Raw genomic sequence first — 19,058 nt, 5'->3', positions numbered from 1 at the left:
CTTTCCTCTTCTTTCTAATCGTGTCTTTCTGAATGCAGTCCTAAGCTGAGTACAAATACATTAGTTCGAGAAGAGTGGAAGAGTTAGATGTAATGGCAAATTGCTTTACAAAAGCACTGTGGGCCTGTTGATAGGTTCGAATCTTATTTTGATCTTGATCTTCTTGCTCGTCTCCTTCTTCTTCTGTCTCCTCTTTCCCGGCTTGAAGGGCTATAGCTGATTCGAAAATGTGGTGTATCTTCAGTTGTTCATCACTTCAAATGAAGTTCTTTGCCTCGCAGGTAATGTTCCTTGCTTGACGCAAGTTGGATATTGCCGACGCGTGTTCAAGTACTTCATTCGTTCCACCATCCGTATTATCATTCTCTCTCTCCAAACACGTGCGTCTGTCCAAACGACGACATTGATCGTACCAGCACCAGACATGCACAAATATTTTGCGTAGGACTACATCAGTTCCTAATATTTTCCGCATTGTACAAGTATATTTTAAAGAGTGCTTTCATTTTTTCCTTTCTGTTTCCGCGTTTAGGCGATTCCTCATTATACAAAAGCAAGAACATAATATAGGTATTATATTCAAAGGAAGGAAAGCAGCACGAGTTGTTCTAGGTGATTTCCGAAAAAAGGAGTAGTGTTACTAAAATGTGCCCGCCTCTGTGGTGTAGTGGTTAGTGTGATTAGCTGCCACCCCCGGAGGCCCGGGTTCGATTCCCGGCTCTGCCACGAAATTTGAAAAGTGACACAAGGGCTGGAACGGCGTCCACTCAGCCTCAGGAGGTCAACTGACTAGAAATGGGTTCGATTCTCACCTCAGCCATCCTGGAAGTGGTTTTCCGTGGTTTCCCTCTTCTCCTCCAGGCAAATGCCGGGATGGTACCTAACTTAAGGCTACGGCCGCTTCCATCTATCTTCCTTGTCTATCCCTTCCAATCTTCCCATCCCCCACTAAGGCCCCTGTTCAGCATAGCAGGTGAGGCCGCCTGGGCGAGGCACTGGTCATCCTCCCCAGTTGTATCCCCCGACCCAATGTCTGACGCTCCAGGACACTGCCCTTGAGGCGGTAGAGGTGGGATCCTTCGCTGAGTCCGAGGGAAAAAGCCAACCCTGGACGGTATAGTTGGGGACAAAACATGACGGCCTCAGTTCCCAGAAGCGAGCTGGAAGTCAGTTGTCAATCACACCCTGCACCCTGCTGTTTTAATGAGTTCTAAGTGATCCTTGTTTGTTTTGGAGAGGCTGCCAAACCACTTTCTTCCCGTCTCTCTGTAGTATTTACCCTTTCTTCGTGTAGAGTGCAGTAGCCGATTTGAGAACTCTGGCTGCAGTAGATGTAGTAAATCCCATAAGTCGCTAATAGACACCGAGCTGCCGCTGGAAAGTAGTGGTGTGAGGCGAGGTCGTCATGATTTGTCCCCAACTATAAACTAATTAACCCTGACAGTAACACGTCTATAAATATCGCTTTAGTTACACCACACGTCTCGAAGACGTGCCACTCAATGCATATTATTTAAGGTTACGTTCCGGTATTAGGCGTTATGCTCTAGAAATAGTTCGCACCAACTGCAAGTTTTATTGAATTCAATCATTTTAATTTACAACGAAATGGAACGACTGAAAAAGTACAAGCATTGTTTCAGCTAGTATATCTATATTACCATTTGATATTGAACAATTTAAAAACTTTCCTTGTAAGAAGTGACTACAATAAAAAGTCTGAATTTGATATAGGCAAACGAGAAAAAACGCGCTAGACGGCGTTCATTCGCACGACACGTCAGAAAATCGTACGGTGTAATTGTCAGGGTTAAGAAGAAGGAGAAGAAGGTTACAAAATGTTGCAAACTTTCGACTGGGAAGACTTCGGAGTAAGGAGACGAGATGCTCAAATATGTGGTATGTTTTGAGCTCGATGCTCGACTATGTGGCATGTTTCGAGCTGTCAGTGGTGAGTTGGCGTGGAATGACATAAGTAGAAGAATAACCTTGAGTGGAGCTTTTAAATAAGTAGGAAAGATCATAATATGAAGATAAAGTTGGAATTCAATATGACAGATTGGGGGCCAATATTCATTTATAGGACGAGGAATGAGGGATTGGAATAAATTATGAAGGGAAATGTTCGATACATTTTCAAGTTCGTTGAAAATATTTAAGAAAAATCAAAGTAAAGAATTATAAATACAGGTAAATGTAAATATGAGGTAAACATTGATAGGGAATCTGCCACCTGGGCGACCGCCCTAAATGCAGATCATTGATTGATTGATTGATTGATTCTCTAGCGGACAAGTTTCCGCTTTATTCTGGTTCCGCTTTGAGCACGTTTCACTGTACATGTACTTTAATTTGCGAGAAGATATTCTGAGTACTGATGTTACATAGTTATATTCTTTCCCGGATGTCTCAGTGAGAAGCCAGTGATGATGTCACACGGCCACCACGCCCGCAGCATTTAATGCAATAATAATTTTCAGACTGACTGCGTTAGAAGCGAATAAACTTTTGAGAACTAGAAAGAGGGGATTTTTTATAATCCTATGCTGGATGACAGTAATATTTCTTACCTCATCTCCCCTTGTTAACTCACTCCATGGATATCCCTCTGTGAGTGGGGGCGTTAGAATGCATCCATGGCATCCCCCACGTGTTTCAGGAAGCGACTAAAATAGATAGCCCCAGGGGCTCTGAACTTGCGAGCATAGGTTGGTGACCCCAGGGGCTTCCTAGATTGATCTGTTTCCACTGCCAAGGCACCGTAATCGACACTGTAATCCTACGTGGCCAGATGGTATGCAGTGCAGCTGGATACCCACACACTGACAAGCTGTGTGGAGTGGTTTTATGTTGGCTTTCCCGCAGTGAAGGATATACTCTCTAACGTCTAACCTGTAGCAATTAGTATCACTTTTCTAACGCTTATATGTGTAATTCAGGGGTTATTTATTTATTTATTTATTTATTTATTTATTTATTTATTTATTTATTTATTTATTTATTTATTTATTTATTTATTTATTCTTGTTTCATTGAGGCCCCTTGGACCACGTGGTTCCTAACTCAGGTGAGCTTTCTTCTTGCCCAGTATTCCTTCATCTTTGTGCAGTGGGTTGCTTTACTTTCCTGAGTCCAATTCACTCCCATTCTAGGACGGAATGTTTTAGCTGTCAGTGACTGGAAAGTGTCGGATGTTCTGATCAGTATTCTAAATTTATCCCTGTTGAATATATCCTTGGGATAAATTTTTAAAAAGTCTACGTCTTTTCGAACCAGTTTTGTCCATTTTGCATTTATCCCCTTCCTTCTAGAAATGGTGTTGAAGATACTTGAGGTCAGTCTCTTGTTGTCCATTCTGTCTATCTGACCGTACAAGATAAGTCTTCTCTTTCTCGTGGCTGATGGTATGCTCTCTAAATGTTGGTCAAGCTCGTTGTTATGCCTGATTCTGTATTCATCTCCCTCTTTAATGGGGCCCATGACTTTTCTCAGGATAGTTCATTCTTTCAGTTCCAAATTCCTGAGTTGTCCCTTTTCGACCATTTTCAAGCATTCTAAGGCATACAATATCGAAGGTCTTACTACGGTTTCATAGTGTCGAAGTTTGAGGTGAAGGGAAAGAGATTTGTACTTGTAAGCATTCTTACAGAGATGAAAAGCTCTCTATAGTTTGGTACATCTGGTTTTCATGGCTAGATCCTCACTAACGTTCGAGGTTAACCGTCCTCCCAGGTATTTGTAGAAGTTAGTGTTTAATTAATTAATTAATTAATTTATTTATTTATTTATTTATTTATTTATTTATTTATTTATTTATTTATTTATTTATTTATTTATTTATTGTAATCTTCTCGTAATAACCGAGCTCGATAGCTGCAGTCGCTTAAGTGCGGCCAGTATCCAGTAATCGGGAGATAGTAGGTTCGAGCCCCACTGTCGGCAGCCCTGAAGATGGTTTTCCGTGGTTTCCCATTTTCACACCAGGCAAATGCCGGGGCTGTACCTTAATTAAGGCCACGGCCGCTTCCTTCCACTTCCTAGGCCTTTCCTATCCCATCGTCACCAAAAGACCTATCTGCGTCGGTGCGACGTAAAACAAATAGAAAAAAAATTCTCGTAATACATAGTTTATGTATGACACCAAAGTTTCAAGGTAGGTTTCGGCATGAAGGGTGTGACACTTAGCTTGTTGGTCGAAGATTCAAAAGTTTCTTTACGTGAAACACACTTTTCGTGCACGAAGTTTTTCGGCAACAAACAAGCAGCAGAGCGACGAGAGAGGTGAGTGAGAAGGACGTGAGCTCGTTGCGGCATGTAAGAGCCTCAATATATGCTCTTGCTCCCAGAGCCATGTTTTGTGCATCTCTGGTCTACATGCTACAGGTCGTGTAGCTATAAGCTTCCGATCGGGAAGTGATGGATTCGACCCCCACCTTTGGAAGCTCTGAAGACAGTTTTCCGTAGTTTCCTATTTTGAACTCAGGCATACGTCGGGGCTGTTAATTCATTATCTAAGGTCGTGTACGCGAAACATGAGTACCTGCCCCTTACTCAGCCGAGAATAATGTCATCATCATCATCATCTGTTTACCCTCCAGGTTCGGTTTTTCCCTCGGACTTAGCGAGGGATCCCACCTCAAGGGCAGTGTCCTGGAGCTTCAGACTCTTGGTCGGGGGATACAACTGGAGAGTATGACCAGTACCTCGCCCAGGCGGCCTCACCTGCTATGCTGAACAGGGGCCTTGTGGAGGGATGGGAAGATTGGAAGGGATAGGCAAGGAAGAGGGAAAGAAGCGGCCGTGGCCTTATGTTAGGTACCATCCCGGCATTCGCCTGGAGGAGAAGTGGGAAACCACGGAAAACCGCTTCCAGGATGGCTGAGGTGGGAATCGAACCCACCTCTACTCAGTTGACCTCCCGAGGCTGAGTGGACCCCGTTCCAGCCCTCGTACCACTTTTCAAATTTCGTGGCAGAGCCGGGAATCGAACCCGGGCCTCCGGGGGTGGCAGCTAATCACGCTAACCACTACACCACAGAGGCGGTCCGAGAATAATGTAGACATCACAACTCCCTTATCTTTCAGAAACTTCCCTCTTCACACACAGAGAACGCCTGCTAGCAGCCGCAGATTTACCTTCTCACCTTTGCACGGTTCTGTGTTGTTTACAGTATTTATTGTTTTGTGATGACTCTTTAAGACATGTCTGTTCCAAAGCCTAAATAAAGAAGTCCATGAAAACGGGCATTTCGGTCAGAATGTGAAAATAAATCTTTGAGTTCAAGGAAAAAATGTCCATTGCTAAATACACTGCCTGACAAAAAAAATTAGCACCCAGAAGGAGTGGTTGAAAGTGAATGACACTGACGTATGTATGTATGTATGTTTACAGTCTACCCTGCCGTGTCACTCCATGACACGAGTGACAGAACCTCATTGTGCAGTGCGAGCAGAATTCTCTTTATGTCATCAATACTTCGTCTTTTGCGACCACTGATTTAAGGCTACGGCCTTTACCTTCCCAGAAAAAGCTTTTTCCTATGACAATCTGTATAGATGTACGTCCTCGAGCCAAGATAAATTAACCGTTCACGATTAAAATTCTACGACCCGACCGGGAGTGGGCAGCGTCCAAGAAAGCTGTCATAAATGTCAGACATATGTTCCCCGAAAGATTGACTCTTACTAGTTCTTAACCTCACTAATCTACCTAAAGAAAAGAATGACCGATAAATAATCTTGACGTCTCCTATACGAAGAAAATGTCTCTTATCATATATCATGATTCTGTCTAGTTCAAATGTAATCATTGCTCTTAACAAAGTAACGTTTGCGTCACCAGTAGTAGTCTAGATAATGGCAAGTCAGGGCAGCTTTAAGGAATGTTGGACCTTCTACAAAACTATTTTTTAGGCCTCCTAAAGTTTGTCTCAAGTCTATTTAATCGAATCTATTCACAGTACAAGGCATTCACCTTGTTACACACCGGTAATTTTCTTTTTTTTTTTTTTTTTTTTTTTTTTTTTTTGCTATTGGCTTTACTTCGCACCGACACAGATAGGTCTTATGGCGACGATAGGACAGGAAAGGGCTAGGAGTGGGAAGGAAGCGGCCGTGGCCTTAATTAAGGTACAGCCCCAGCATTTGCCTGGTGTGAAAATGGGAAACCACGGAAAACCATCTTCAGGGCTGCCGATAGTGGGGTTCGAACCTACTATCTCCCGAATACTGGATACTGGCCGCACTTAAGCGACTGCAGCTATCGAGCTCGGTCCGGTAATTTTCAACCAGTAATTTACGTACTTTCATAAGCTACAGAATGTCCACCTCTGTGGTGTAGTGGTTGGTGTGATTAACTGCCACTGCCGGAAGCCCGGGTTCGATTGCTGGCTCTGCCACGAAATTTTGAAAGTGGTGCGAGGACTGGAACGGGGGGTCGGTAGATGCAGAGTGGGTCTCGGCCAACCGAGCAGAGGAGGGGTGGCCACGGCTCTACCGTGGCTCTACGCCTCTGCATTCGGTAGACGGGACAGGGCTGGACTTCACGGCTAACCCCAACCGTCGGCTGTCCTGAGAATGGTTTTCCGTGGTTTTCCAATCTCCTGCACTAAGTCGAATGCCGGGACAGTTCCTAGTATAGGCCACGGCCGCCAACCCCCTCACCGTCTCCGAGCATCTCCTTCACCGTAACATATTTCCCGACCTGAGAGACGGCGTCATCGTCTAAGAGGCCCACCTCCCCCTTCAGGGGAGGAATGAAAACTTTGTTAGTAGTAGTGGAACGGGGACTACTCAGCCTCTGGAGGTCAACTGGCTCAATTCTCACCTCAGAAGGGGAGGTCACGATATCCGCATCATCGATTTTGTTCAAACTTTGTAGGTTGGTAGTCTACATCCCAAAAGCACACTGGCAAAGTAGTAGCGCGCAACTCTAAAAAATTTCGAATAAAGCAATTTTAAAAATGTCGAAAAAAGTTGCGAGAGGTTAGCATGCCAGGTACTATGAAGCGAAACACTGTGGCGAGGTGGTCGATTGGTTAATGTTCTCCATTTTAGTTATGAAGATGAGTTCGAGTCGCGCTGCTAACAGCATTTTAAACCCCCTCCCCTTTTTCATCTATTACAAATTAATTTTATTCTATTAATGTCAAAATAGATTTAACAAATTTTCTTCTTCTTCTTCTTCTTTATCAGTTTACCCTCCAGGGTCGGATTTTCCCTCGGACTCAGCGAGAGATGCCACCTCTACCGTCTCAAGGGCAGTGTCCTGGAGCTTCAGACTTTGGGTCGGGGATACAACTGGGGAGGAAGACCAGTACGTCGCCCAGGCGGCTTCACTTGCTGTGCTGAACAGGGGCCTTGTGGGGGGGGGGGAAGATTGGAAAGTTTAAACAAGGAAGTGGGAAGGAAGCGGCCGTGGCCAGTAGTATAATATACGGGTTCGGCCGCCACCGCCACCTCCGGCTCCCAGTGGCCACCTCCACCTCCACCTCAGCCAGAGGCCTCCCAGTGGCCACCTCCACCTCAGCCAGAGGCCTCTTCCAGTGCTGCCAACTTAACCTAACTAGCGCGAAATTTGAATTTGTAAACAAAGCCACGTGCTTTTTGACAGCTGACATCGACAACAACGCATCGCTAACCTCAGTACTGCCATCTTGACGGGCCTAAACCTCAGTAGTGCCAACTTAACCTAACTAGCTCGAGATAAACAAAGCCACGTGCTTTTTGACAACCACGTGCTTTTCGACAGATTTGTAAACAAAGCCACGTGCTTTTTGACAGACAACAACGCATCGCAAACCTCAGTACTGCCATCATGACGGGCCTAAACCTCAGTAGTGCCAACTTAACCTAACTAGCATGAGGTAAACAAAGCCACGTGTTTTTTGACAGCCACGTGCTTTTTGACAGATTTGTAAACAAAGCCACGTGCTTTTTGACAAACAACAACGCATCGCAAACCTCAGTACTACCATCTTGACGGGCCTAAACCTTAGTGGTACCAACTTAACCTAACTAGCATGAGGTAAACAAAGCCACGTGTTTTTTTGACAGCCATGTGCTTTTCGACAGATTTGTAAACAAAGCCACGTGCTTTTTGACAGCTGTCATCGACAACAACGCATCGCTAACCCCAGTACTGCCATCTTGACGGGCCTAAACCTCAGTAGTACCAACTTAACCTAACTAGCGCGAGATAAACAAAGCCACGTGCTTTTTGACAGCCACGTGCTTTTTTGACAGCTGTCATCCGCCATCTTTAAACCACAGAGCACTGTGCTGCCCTCTTGCGTCACCTGTCATCGGCAGTGCTGCCATCTTGACGGGCCTAAACCTTAGTGCTACCAACTTAACCTCACTAGCTCGAGATAAACAAATCCACGTGCTTTTTGACAGCCACGTGCTTTTTTGATAGCTGTCATCCACCATCTTTAATCTATAGAGCACAGTGCTGCCCTCTTTAGCTACTTACCTTTGAAATGTGGTGGCGGATAATTTGAAAAATGCTTTTCGACAAGCAGCCATCTTTAATCCAGAGAGAACAGTGCTGCCCTCTATGTGGTGGCGGCAAATTGAAAAATTCCACGTGCTCTTGTTTGAAAACAAACTCACGTGCTTTTTTGACAGCTGTCATCTGCCATCTTTAATCTATAGAGCACAGTGCTGCCCTCTTTAGTTTGAAACGTGGTGGCGGTAAATTCCACGTGCTCTTGTTTGGAAACAAAGCCATGTGCAGCTGTCATCCGCCATCTTTAATCAACAGAGCACCGTGCTGCTATCATGCGGGCAATTTCATCACCTGTCATCCGCCATCTTTAATCCACAGAACACCGTGCTGCCCTCTTTATGGCTACTACCTTAAGCATGTAGTAGCGGGCAATTTGAAAAGTTCTGTTAGCTATCATCCACCATCTTTAATCAAGAGAGCACCGTGCTGCCATCTTTAGTTGAAATGTGGTGGCGGCAAATTCCACGTGCTCTTGTTTGGAAACAAAGCCATGTGCTTTTCTGACAGCTGTCATCCGCCATCTTTAATCAACAGAGCACCGTGCTGCTATCATGCGGGCAATTTCATCACCTATCACCCGCCATCTTTAATCTACAGAACACCGTGCTGCCCTCTTTATGGCTACTACCTTAAGCATGTAGTAGCGGGCAATTTGAAAAGTTCTGTTAGCTATCATCTACCATCTTTAATCAAGAGAGCACCGTGCTGCCATCTTTAGCTAGATACCTTTGAAATGTGGTGGCGGCAAATTGAAAAATTCCACGTGCTCTTGTTTGGAAACAAACTCACGTGCTTTTTTGTCAGCTACCATCCGCCATCTTTAATCAACAGAGCATAGTGCTGCCCTCTTTAGTTTGAAATGTGGTGGCGGCAAATTCCACATGCTCTTGTTTGGTAAACATAGCTACGTGCTTTTTTGACAGCTATCATCCGCCATCTTTGAGCACCGTGCTGCCCTCTTTATCGCAGTAGATGTAAATTCGTCACCTGTCATACGCAGTGCTGCTATCTTTAGCTAGATACCTTTGAAATGTGGTGGTGGATAATTTAAAAAGAAAAATTCTACAGCAGTCCTCTCTCAACGCTAATTGCATAAGATGGCGGCTATACATGACTCCTTAAGGGTGCTTACGCAAGATGGCTGCTATACACAGGTTCTTATGAGACGCCCTTGGGATGCTTGCGCAAGATGGTGGTTATACAAGGCTCCTTATGAGACGCCCTAGTGATGCTTGTGCAAGATGGCGGTTGCTCTTATGAGGCGGCTTAAGGGTCCTTGCACAAGATGGCTAGAGACGCCCTAAGGATACTTGCGCAAGATGGCGGACACAAGATGGCGGCTATACACGTCTCCTTATGAGACGCCTTAAGGGTGCTTGCGCAAGATGGCTGCTGCTCTTAGCTTAGAGACTAACGTGTCGTGCTAGTTCGATTCATTAAATTTAGGGCTTAAATGCAAAATGTTAAATATCTCGAAAGCAGTGCATCGTAGAGCAAAACGGACAAAAAAATTTCTGCCCAATACCTCGGTTCGCAGTACGAGGATCAAGTAAAACATAGTCTAATGATGAGATCAACGGTTCGGTTCCTACTTAGGCCCTTTGGCATTCACTCTGTTTTAGCTTGTATTGAAGTAAGTCTTCGTAACATGATCAGGTCTAGCTATGGTAGAGAGTATAACGTGCCGTGCAGGTTCGATTCATTAAATTTGGGGCTTAAATGCAAAATGTTAAATATCTCGAAAACGGATAAAATTTTTCTACCTGATACCTAGGTTTGCAGTATCAGGAACATGAAAAAAACATAGTCTAATGATGAGATCGACGGTTCGATCCTTACTTAGGCCCTTTGGCATTGGCAGCTATCTATTTCTACAAGATGGTGACTATACATAGCTTCTTATGAGACAGCTTAAGAGCGCTTGCACAAGATGGCTGCTGCTCTTATGAGACGCCCTAGGGGTGCTTGCGGGAGGTAGCAGCGACAAGACGGTGACTATACACAGCTGCTTATGATACGGCCTAGAGGTGCTCACACAATATGGTGGCTGCTCTGATGAAGAAAGTTAGCTTTGCATCGTGCAGGTATCTTTACAGCACTAAACCTCATACCTTTGAAATGTGGTAGCAGGTAATTTGAAAAATTCGACGTGCTTTTTCTTCACAGCAACTATCTTTAAACAATAGCGGCTATACATAAGCTGTTAAGGCCTCCTCTTATGTCACGGTATAGCTCTATCGAACAAGTTTAAACCTGCATCGGGATAGCTAGAGTAAGCATGTGCTGCAGTGATGACGTCATTATGCATGTTTAGACTTGCAAATCACTAAAGAAACATAACAAGACTAGAATCGAACACCGCACTCTATGCCGTTAACTTTATCATGTGATCGGAACATTGATTGAAGTGTTTAGAACACTAAATAAGTGATCAAGACTATAATAGAACACTGTACTCGATACAATATGTGTTTAGAACATGTCAGGGGATACCTTTGTTCTAAGAAGATTAGATTACCGCACATTCCTTGGCTAAAGGGCTAATGGGCTAAAGGGCTAAAGGGCTAAAGGGCTAATGGGCTAATGGGCTAAAGGGCTAGGGCGCCTCTCCTCTCTTTATCCGGGCTTGAGACCGGCTCTACAACTAGAGGCGGAGTTAACACCCTAAGGAAGGGAGAATGTTGGGAAATAATCTATACGAATATAGCTACTCGATCGACTATATACTACAGATGGATGACTTAGGTGAGGGTAAGCGCTTACTTAATAATACCAACACGACGTAATTCATGCTCTATTTCAAAAATATCTTCTTTGTACTGTGTGTAACCAGCATCATGATAGGCTCTTAGCAGTTGTAAACGTTTTACCAGTACGTTGGGGTCTTTACAGTAGCTTATATCTACATAGGGTAACAGAGGCTTGTTGTGAACTTTGAGTCTATATGCAGACAGTTGATGTGCAGGGACTTGTTTTGATATAATACGTGCTTCAGCAGTAGCGTTTCTAGGTACAAACATAACTTGTTTCGATAGCGATGAAGCGTTGAAATTTCCTTCTTCTTTACCTTGCATCTCTTCTTGAGATGTTTGCACTTCGACAGAACGTGTAGTAGGCTTAGGAAATGAAGTAAAATCATCAAGCTGTAATGGCAATGAATTTTCTTCTTCTTCTACTTTCCCTTTACTACTGTTTTGATCAACATCATTATCCTTATTATCATAATCATGATCTTGCCTCTCTTTATCTTGAAGTTTGTGCTCAGTAACAGAACTTGCAGCAGGCCTAGACAGCAAGGGAGAATTAAAAATCTCTCGCAGAGGTGTACTTTTTAAACATAAATCAGTGTTCGCTGGAATATGGTTGAGCTCTTTGTATTTTGTTCCCGATGAAGCTACATTACACGCGGCTTCATGACGTTGAGCGTTGTATGCGTTCTTGAACTCTCTTCTACAATGTTTGCATTGAAAAATCATCCTACATGATATCTCATGACGTCTCCTGTGATAGCTTCGGGAAAATGCTTTTCCACACTCTTCGCAAATATACCTAGAAATAGGTTTTTCCATGACGGACTTTTATCTTCTGCTAACAGATTCTTCTTTAAATCTACTCGACATTTGTTACTCTCTACTTCGATGATGCGAACAGCTTAGCGATTAATAGTAAACTAACACAAAAGCGTATAACCAAGGTAGCAACAGTAAGGTTTAAGCCCATCAAGATGGCAAGAGTGAGGTTAGCGACGTTCTGCTGTTGGATTTTAAATTCCGCGCTGTAACATGCATAAGGTGGCAGCCTTGAGGTTTACTGCCGTAAAGATGACAGCAGTGAGGTTAGCGACGCTCTATTGTCCTTCAAAGTGAGGTTAGGGTTCGTCAAGAAGACAGCTGTCAAAAAAGCACGTGGTTATGTTTACCAAACAAGAGCACGTGGTCGTGACGTCACGGTCACTTCATCAATCCTTAGCTCTACGTCGTTAAGAGCAGCATTAGGATTATCTATGTTTAAAAATCTTAGGAACAGAGCAGCAGTATGAATCGCCATGTTTTAAAGCGTGTAGACATCACCTATCGATTTCACATGCATCGACTCTCGTACTAAACTTCTTCCGCTAGATCGTGCTGCTATCTTAGCATAACCTATACGCATGACCTTAAAGTACAATGAATAGTCATGTTTCAAAGCGTGTACGCATCAACTATCGATTTTGCATGTATCGAATCTCGTACTGAACTTCTTCAGGTAGATTGCGCAGGTTTCTTAGCATGAACTTAAAGTACAAAGAATAGCCATGTTTCAAAGCGTGTACACAACACCTATCGATTTCGCATTCATCGAGTCTCGTACTAAACTTCTTGCGCTAGATTGCGCTGCTATCTTAGCATAACCTATACCCATGAACTTAAAGTACAAAGAATAGCCATGTTTCAAAGCGTGTACATATTACTTATCGATTTTGCAAGCATCGACTCTCGTACTAAACTTCTTCCTCTAGATTGTGCTGCTATCTTAGCATAACCTATGTGCATGAACTTAAAGTACAAAGAATAATCATGTTTCAAAGCGTGTACAGATAACCCTGAACTTCTTCCGCTAGATTGTACTCCTATCTTAGCATAGCCTATACGCACGAACTTAAAGCACAAAAATAACGATGTTTAACAGCGTGTACACATCACCTATTGATTTTGCATGCATCGACTATTTTTTACCGCCAGAGTGTACAACGATCGCATATGTGTATTGCTAACGTATGTGTATAAAGTTAAAGCACAAAGAATAGCTATGCTCCAAAGCGTGTACACATCACCTATCAATTTTGCATGCATCAACTATCGTACTAAACTTCTACCGCTAGAGTGTACAACGTTCGCAATTGTGTGCTGCTACCTATGTGCGTGAACTTAAAGCACAAAGAATAGCGTGTACATAACACGAGTCAATTTTGCACGCATTAACTCTTGTACTAAACTTCTGTCACAACAGCGTGCGATCATCGCTTGTGTGTGCTGCAATCTTAACATAACCTATGTGCACGAAGTTAAAGCACAAAAAATACCCAAGTTCAAAGCGTGTACACATCACCTATCGATTTTGCATGCATCGTCTTTCTTACTAAACTTTTCCACTAGAGCGTGCAATAACCTTATAAGTATGCTGCTAACTTAGTATAACTTATACGCATGAACTTAAAGCATAAAGAATAGCGATGTACAAAAATCTTGTGAACATAGCAGCAGCAGTAAGAATAGCAATGTTTTAAAAGCGTGTACGCATTGCCTATCGATTATACATGCATCAACTAGAGTACTAAACTTCTCCCGCTAGAGTGTGCTGCTATCTTGGCATAACCTATGTGCACGGATTTAAAGCACGAAGAATAGTTAAGTTTCAAAGCGTGTACACAACCCCTATCGATCTTGCATGCATCAACTATCGTACTAAACACATTCCGCTAGAATGTACAACGTTCGCATGTGTTTGCTCTGCTACTTTAGCATGACCTATGCGAACGAACTTAAAGCACAAAGAATAGTGATCTTTGAAAATCTTGCGAACATAGTAGCAGTAAGAATAGCAAGGTTTAAAAGCGTGTACGTATCACCTTTTGATAATGCATGCATCTTCTACTAGAGCACGTGACCATCACTTGTACGTGTGCTGCTATCTTAACATAACCTATGTGCACGAACTTAAAGCATAAAAAATAGTTGTGAGTAAAAATTTTGTGAACATAGCAGAGTGTTTACTACGTAGGTGTAGACATTGAACATTGCATGCTGAAGCAGCATACTACGTGACCGTGACGTTACGACCACGTGCTCTTGTTTGGTAAACATAACCACGTGCTTTTTTGACAGCTGTCTTCTTGACGAACCCTAACCTCACTTTGAAGGACAATAGAGCGTCGCTAACCTCACTGCTGTCATCTTTACGGCAGTAAACCTCAAGGCTGCCACCTTATGCATGTTACAGCGCGGAATTTAAAATCCAACAGCAGAACGTCGCTAACCTCACTCTTGCCATCTTGATGGGCTTAAACCTTACTGTTGCTACCTTGGTTATACGCTTTTGTGTTAGTTTACTATTAATCGCTAAGCTGTTCGCATCATCGAAGTAGAGAGTAACAAATGTCGAGTAGATTTAAAGAAGAATCTGTTAGCAGAAGATAAAAGTCCGTCATGGAAAAACCTATTTCTAGGTATATTTGCGAAGAGTGTGGAAAAGCATTTTCCCGAAGCTATCACAGGAGACGTCATGAGATATCATGTAGGATGATTTTTCAATGCAAACATTGTAGAAGAGAGTTCAAGAACGCATACAACGCTCAACGTCATGAAGCCGCGTGTAATGTAGCTTCATCGGGAACAAAATACAAAGAGCTCAACCATATTCCAGCGAACACTGATTTATGTTTAAAAAGTACACCTCTGCGAGAGATTTTTAATTCTCCCTTGCTGTCTAGGCCTGCTGCAAGTTCTGTTACTGAGCACAAACTTCAAGATAAAGAGAGGCAAGATCATGATTATGATAATAAGGATGATGATGTTGATCAAAACAGTAGTAAAGGGAAAGTAGAAGAAGAAGAAAATTCATTGCCATTACAGCTTGATGATTTTACTTCATTTCCTAAGCCTACTACACGTTCTGTCGAAGTGCAAACATCTCAAGAAGAGATGCAAGGTAAAGAAGAAGGAAATTTCAACGCTTCATCGCTATCGAAACAAGTTATGTTTGTACCTAGAAACGCTACTGCTGAAGCACGTATTATATCAAAACAAGTCCCTGCACATCAACTGTCTGCATATAGACTCAAAGTTCACAACAAGCCTCTGTTACCCTATGTAGATATAAGCTACTGTAAAGACCCCAACGTACTGGTAAAACGTTTACAACTGCTAAGAGCCTATCATGATGCTGGTTACACACAGTACAAAGAAGATATTTTTGAAATAGAGCATGAATTACGTCGTGTTGGTATTATTAAGTAAGCGCTTACCCTCACCTAAGTCATCCATCTGTAGTATATAGTCGATCGAGTAGCTATATTCGTATAGATTATTTCCCAACATTCTCCCTTCCTTAGGGTGTTAACTCCGCCTCTAGTTGTAGAGCCGGTCTCAAGCCCGGATAAAGAGAGGAGAGGCGCCCTAGCCCTTTAGCCCATTAGCCCATTAGCCCTTTAGCCCTTTAGCCCTTTAGCCCATTAGCCCTTTAGCCAAGGAATGTGCGGTAATCTAATCTTCTTAGAACAAAGGTATCCCCTGACATGTTCTAAACACATATTGTATCGAGTACAGTGTTCTATTATAGTCTTGATCACTTATTTAGTGTTCTAAACACTTCAATCAATGTTCCGATCACATGATAAAGTTAACGGCATAGAGTGCGGTGTTCGATTCTAGTCTTGTTATGTTTCTTTAGTGATTTGCAAGTCTAAACATGCATAATGACGTCATCACTGCAGCACATGCTTACTCTAGCTATCCCGATGCAGGTTTAAACTTGTTCGATAGAGCTATACCTTGACATAAGAGGAGGCCTTAACAGCTTATGTATAGCCGCTATTGTTTAAAGATAGTTGCTGTGAAGAAAAAGCACGTCGAATTTTTCAAATTACCTGCTACCACATTTCAAAGGTATGAGGTTTAGTGCTGTAAAGATACCTGCACGATGCAAAGCTAACTTTCTTCATCAGAGCAGCCACCATATTGTGTGAGCACCTCTAGGCCGTATCATAAGCAGCTGTGTATAGTCACCGTCTTGTCGCTGCTACCTCCCGCAAGCACCCCTAGGGCGTCTCATAAGAGCAGCAGCCATCTTGTGCAAGCGCTCTTAAGCTGTCTCATAAGAAGCTATGTATAGTCACCATCTTGTAGAAATAGATAGCTGCCAATGCCAAAGGGCCTAAGTAAGGATCGAACCGTCGATCTCATCATTAGACTATGTTTTTTTCATGTTCCTGATACTGCAAACCTAGGTATCAGGTAGAAAAATTTTATCCGTTTTCGAGATATTTAACATTTTGCATTTAAGCCCCAAATTTAATGAATCGAACCTGCACGGCACGTTATACTCTCTACCATAGCTAGACCTGATCATGTTACGAAGACTTACTTCAATACAAGCTAAAACAGAGTGAATGCCAAAGGGCCTAAGTAGGAACCGAACCGTTGATCTCATCATTAGACTATGTTTTACTTGATCCTCGTACTGCGAACCGAGGTATTGGGCAGAAATTTTTTTGTCCGTTTTGCTCTACGATGCACTGCTTTCGAGATATTTAACATTTTGCATTTAAGCCCTAAATTTAATGAATCGAACTAGCACGACACGTTAGTCTCTAAGCTAAGAGCAGCAGCCATCTTGCGCAAGCACCCTTAAGGCGTCTCATAAGGAGACGTGTATAGCCGCCATCTTGTGTCCGCCATCTTGCGCAAGTATCCTTAGGGCGTCTCTAGCCATCTTGTGCAAGGACCCTTAAGCCGCCTCATAAGAGCAACCGCCATCTTGCACAAGCATCACTAGGGCGTCTCATAAGGAGCCTTGTATAACCACCATCTTGCGCAAGCATCCCAAGGGCGTCTCATAAGAACCTGTGTATAGCAGCCATCTTGCGTAAGCACCCTTAAGGAGTCATGTATAGCCGCCATCTTATGCAATTAGCGTTGAGAGAGGACTGCTGTAGAATTTTTCTTTTTAAATTATCCACCACCACATTTCAAAGGTATCTAGCTAAAGATAGCAGCACTGCGTATGACAGGTGACGAATTTACATCTACTGCGATAAAGAGGGCAGCACGGTGCTCAAAGATGGCGGATGATAGCTGTCAAAAAAGCACGTAGCTATGTTTACCAAACAAGAGCATGTGGAATTTGCCGCCACCACATTTCAAACTAAAGAGGGCAGCACTATGCTCTGTTGATTAAAGATGGCGGATGGTAGCTGACAAAAAAGCACGTGAGTTTGTTTCCAAACAAGAGCACGTGGAATTTTTCAATTTGCCGCCACCACATTTCAAAGGTATCTAGCTAAAGATGGCAGCACGGTGCTCTCTTGATTAAAGATGGTAGATGATAGCTAACAGAACTTTTCAAATTGCCCGCTACTACATGCTTAAGGTAGTAGCCATAAAGAGGGCAGCACGGTGTTCTGTAGATTAAAGATGGCGGGTGATAGGTGATGAAATTGCCCGCATGATAGCAGCACGGTGCTCTGTTGATTAAAGATGGCGGATGACAGCTGTCAGAAAAGCACATGGCTTTGTTTCCAAACAAGAGCACGTGGAATTTGCCGCCACCACATTTCAACTAAAGATGGCAGCACGGTGCTCTCTTGATTAAAGATGGTGGATGATAGCTAACAGAACTTTTCAAATTGCCCGCTACTACATGCTTAAGGTAGTAGCCATAAAGAGGGCAGCACGGTGTTCTGTGGATTAAAGATGGCGGATGACAGGTGATGAAATTGCCCGCATGATAGCAGCACGGTGCTCTGTTGATTAAAGATGGCGGATGACAGCTGCACATGGCTTTGTTTCCAAACAAGAGCACGTGGAATTTACCGCCACCACGTTTCAAACTAAAGAGGGCAGCACTGTGCTCTATAGATTAAAGATGGCAGATGACAGCTGTCAAAAAAGCACGTGAGTTTGTTTTCAAACAAGAGCACGTGGAATTTTTCAATTTGCCGCCACCACATAGAGGGCAGCACTGTTCTCTCTGGATTAAAGATGGCTGCTTGTCGAAAAGCATTTTTCAAATTATCCGCCACCACATTTCAAAGGTAAGTAGCTAAAGAGGGCAGCACTGTGCTCTATAGATTAAAGATGGTGGATGACAGCTATCAAAAAAGCACGTGGCTGTCAAAAAGCACGTGGATTTGTTTATCTCGAGCTAGTGAGGTTAAGTTGGTAGCACTAAGGTTTAGGCCCGTCAAGATGGCAGCACTGCCGATGACAGGTGACGCAAGAGGGCAGCACAGTGCTCTGTGGTTTAAAGATGGCGGATGACAGCTGTCAAAAAAGCACGTGGCTGTCAAAAAGCACGTGGCTTTGTTTATCTCGCGCTAGTTAGGTTAAGTTGGTACTACTGAGGTTTAGGCCCGTCAAGATGGCAGTACTGGGGTTAGCGATGCGTTGTTGTCGATGACAGCTGTCAAAAAGCACGTGGCTTTGTTTACAAATCTGTCGAAAAGCACATGGCTGTCAAAAAAACACGTGGCTTTGTTTACCTCATGCTAGTTAGGTTAAGTTGGTACCACTAAGGTTTAGGCCCGTCAAGATGGTAGTACTGAGGTTTGCGATGCGTTGTTGTTTGTCAAAAAGCACGTGGCTTTGTTTACAAATCTGTCAAAAAGCACGTGGCTGTCAAAAAACACGTGGCTTTGTTTACCTCATGCTAGTTAGGTTAAGTTGGCACTACTGAGGTTTAGGCCCGTCATGATGGCAGTACTGAGGTTTGCGATGCGTTGTTGTCTGTCAAAAAGCACGTGGCTTTGTTTACAAATCTGTCAAAAAGCACGTGGTTGTCAAAAAGCACGTGG

The sequence above is a fragment of the Anabrus simplex genome, chromosome 3 (assembly GCF_040414725.1).
Source record: "Anabrus simplex isolate iqAnaSimp1 chromosome 3, ASM4041472v1, whole genome shotgun sequence".
Lineage (NCBI taxonomy): Eukaryota > Metazoa > Arthropoda > Insecta > Orthoptera > Tettigoniidae > Anabrus > Anabrus simplex.
This window is presented reverse-complemented; position numbering follows the sequence as displayed.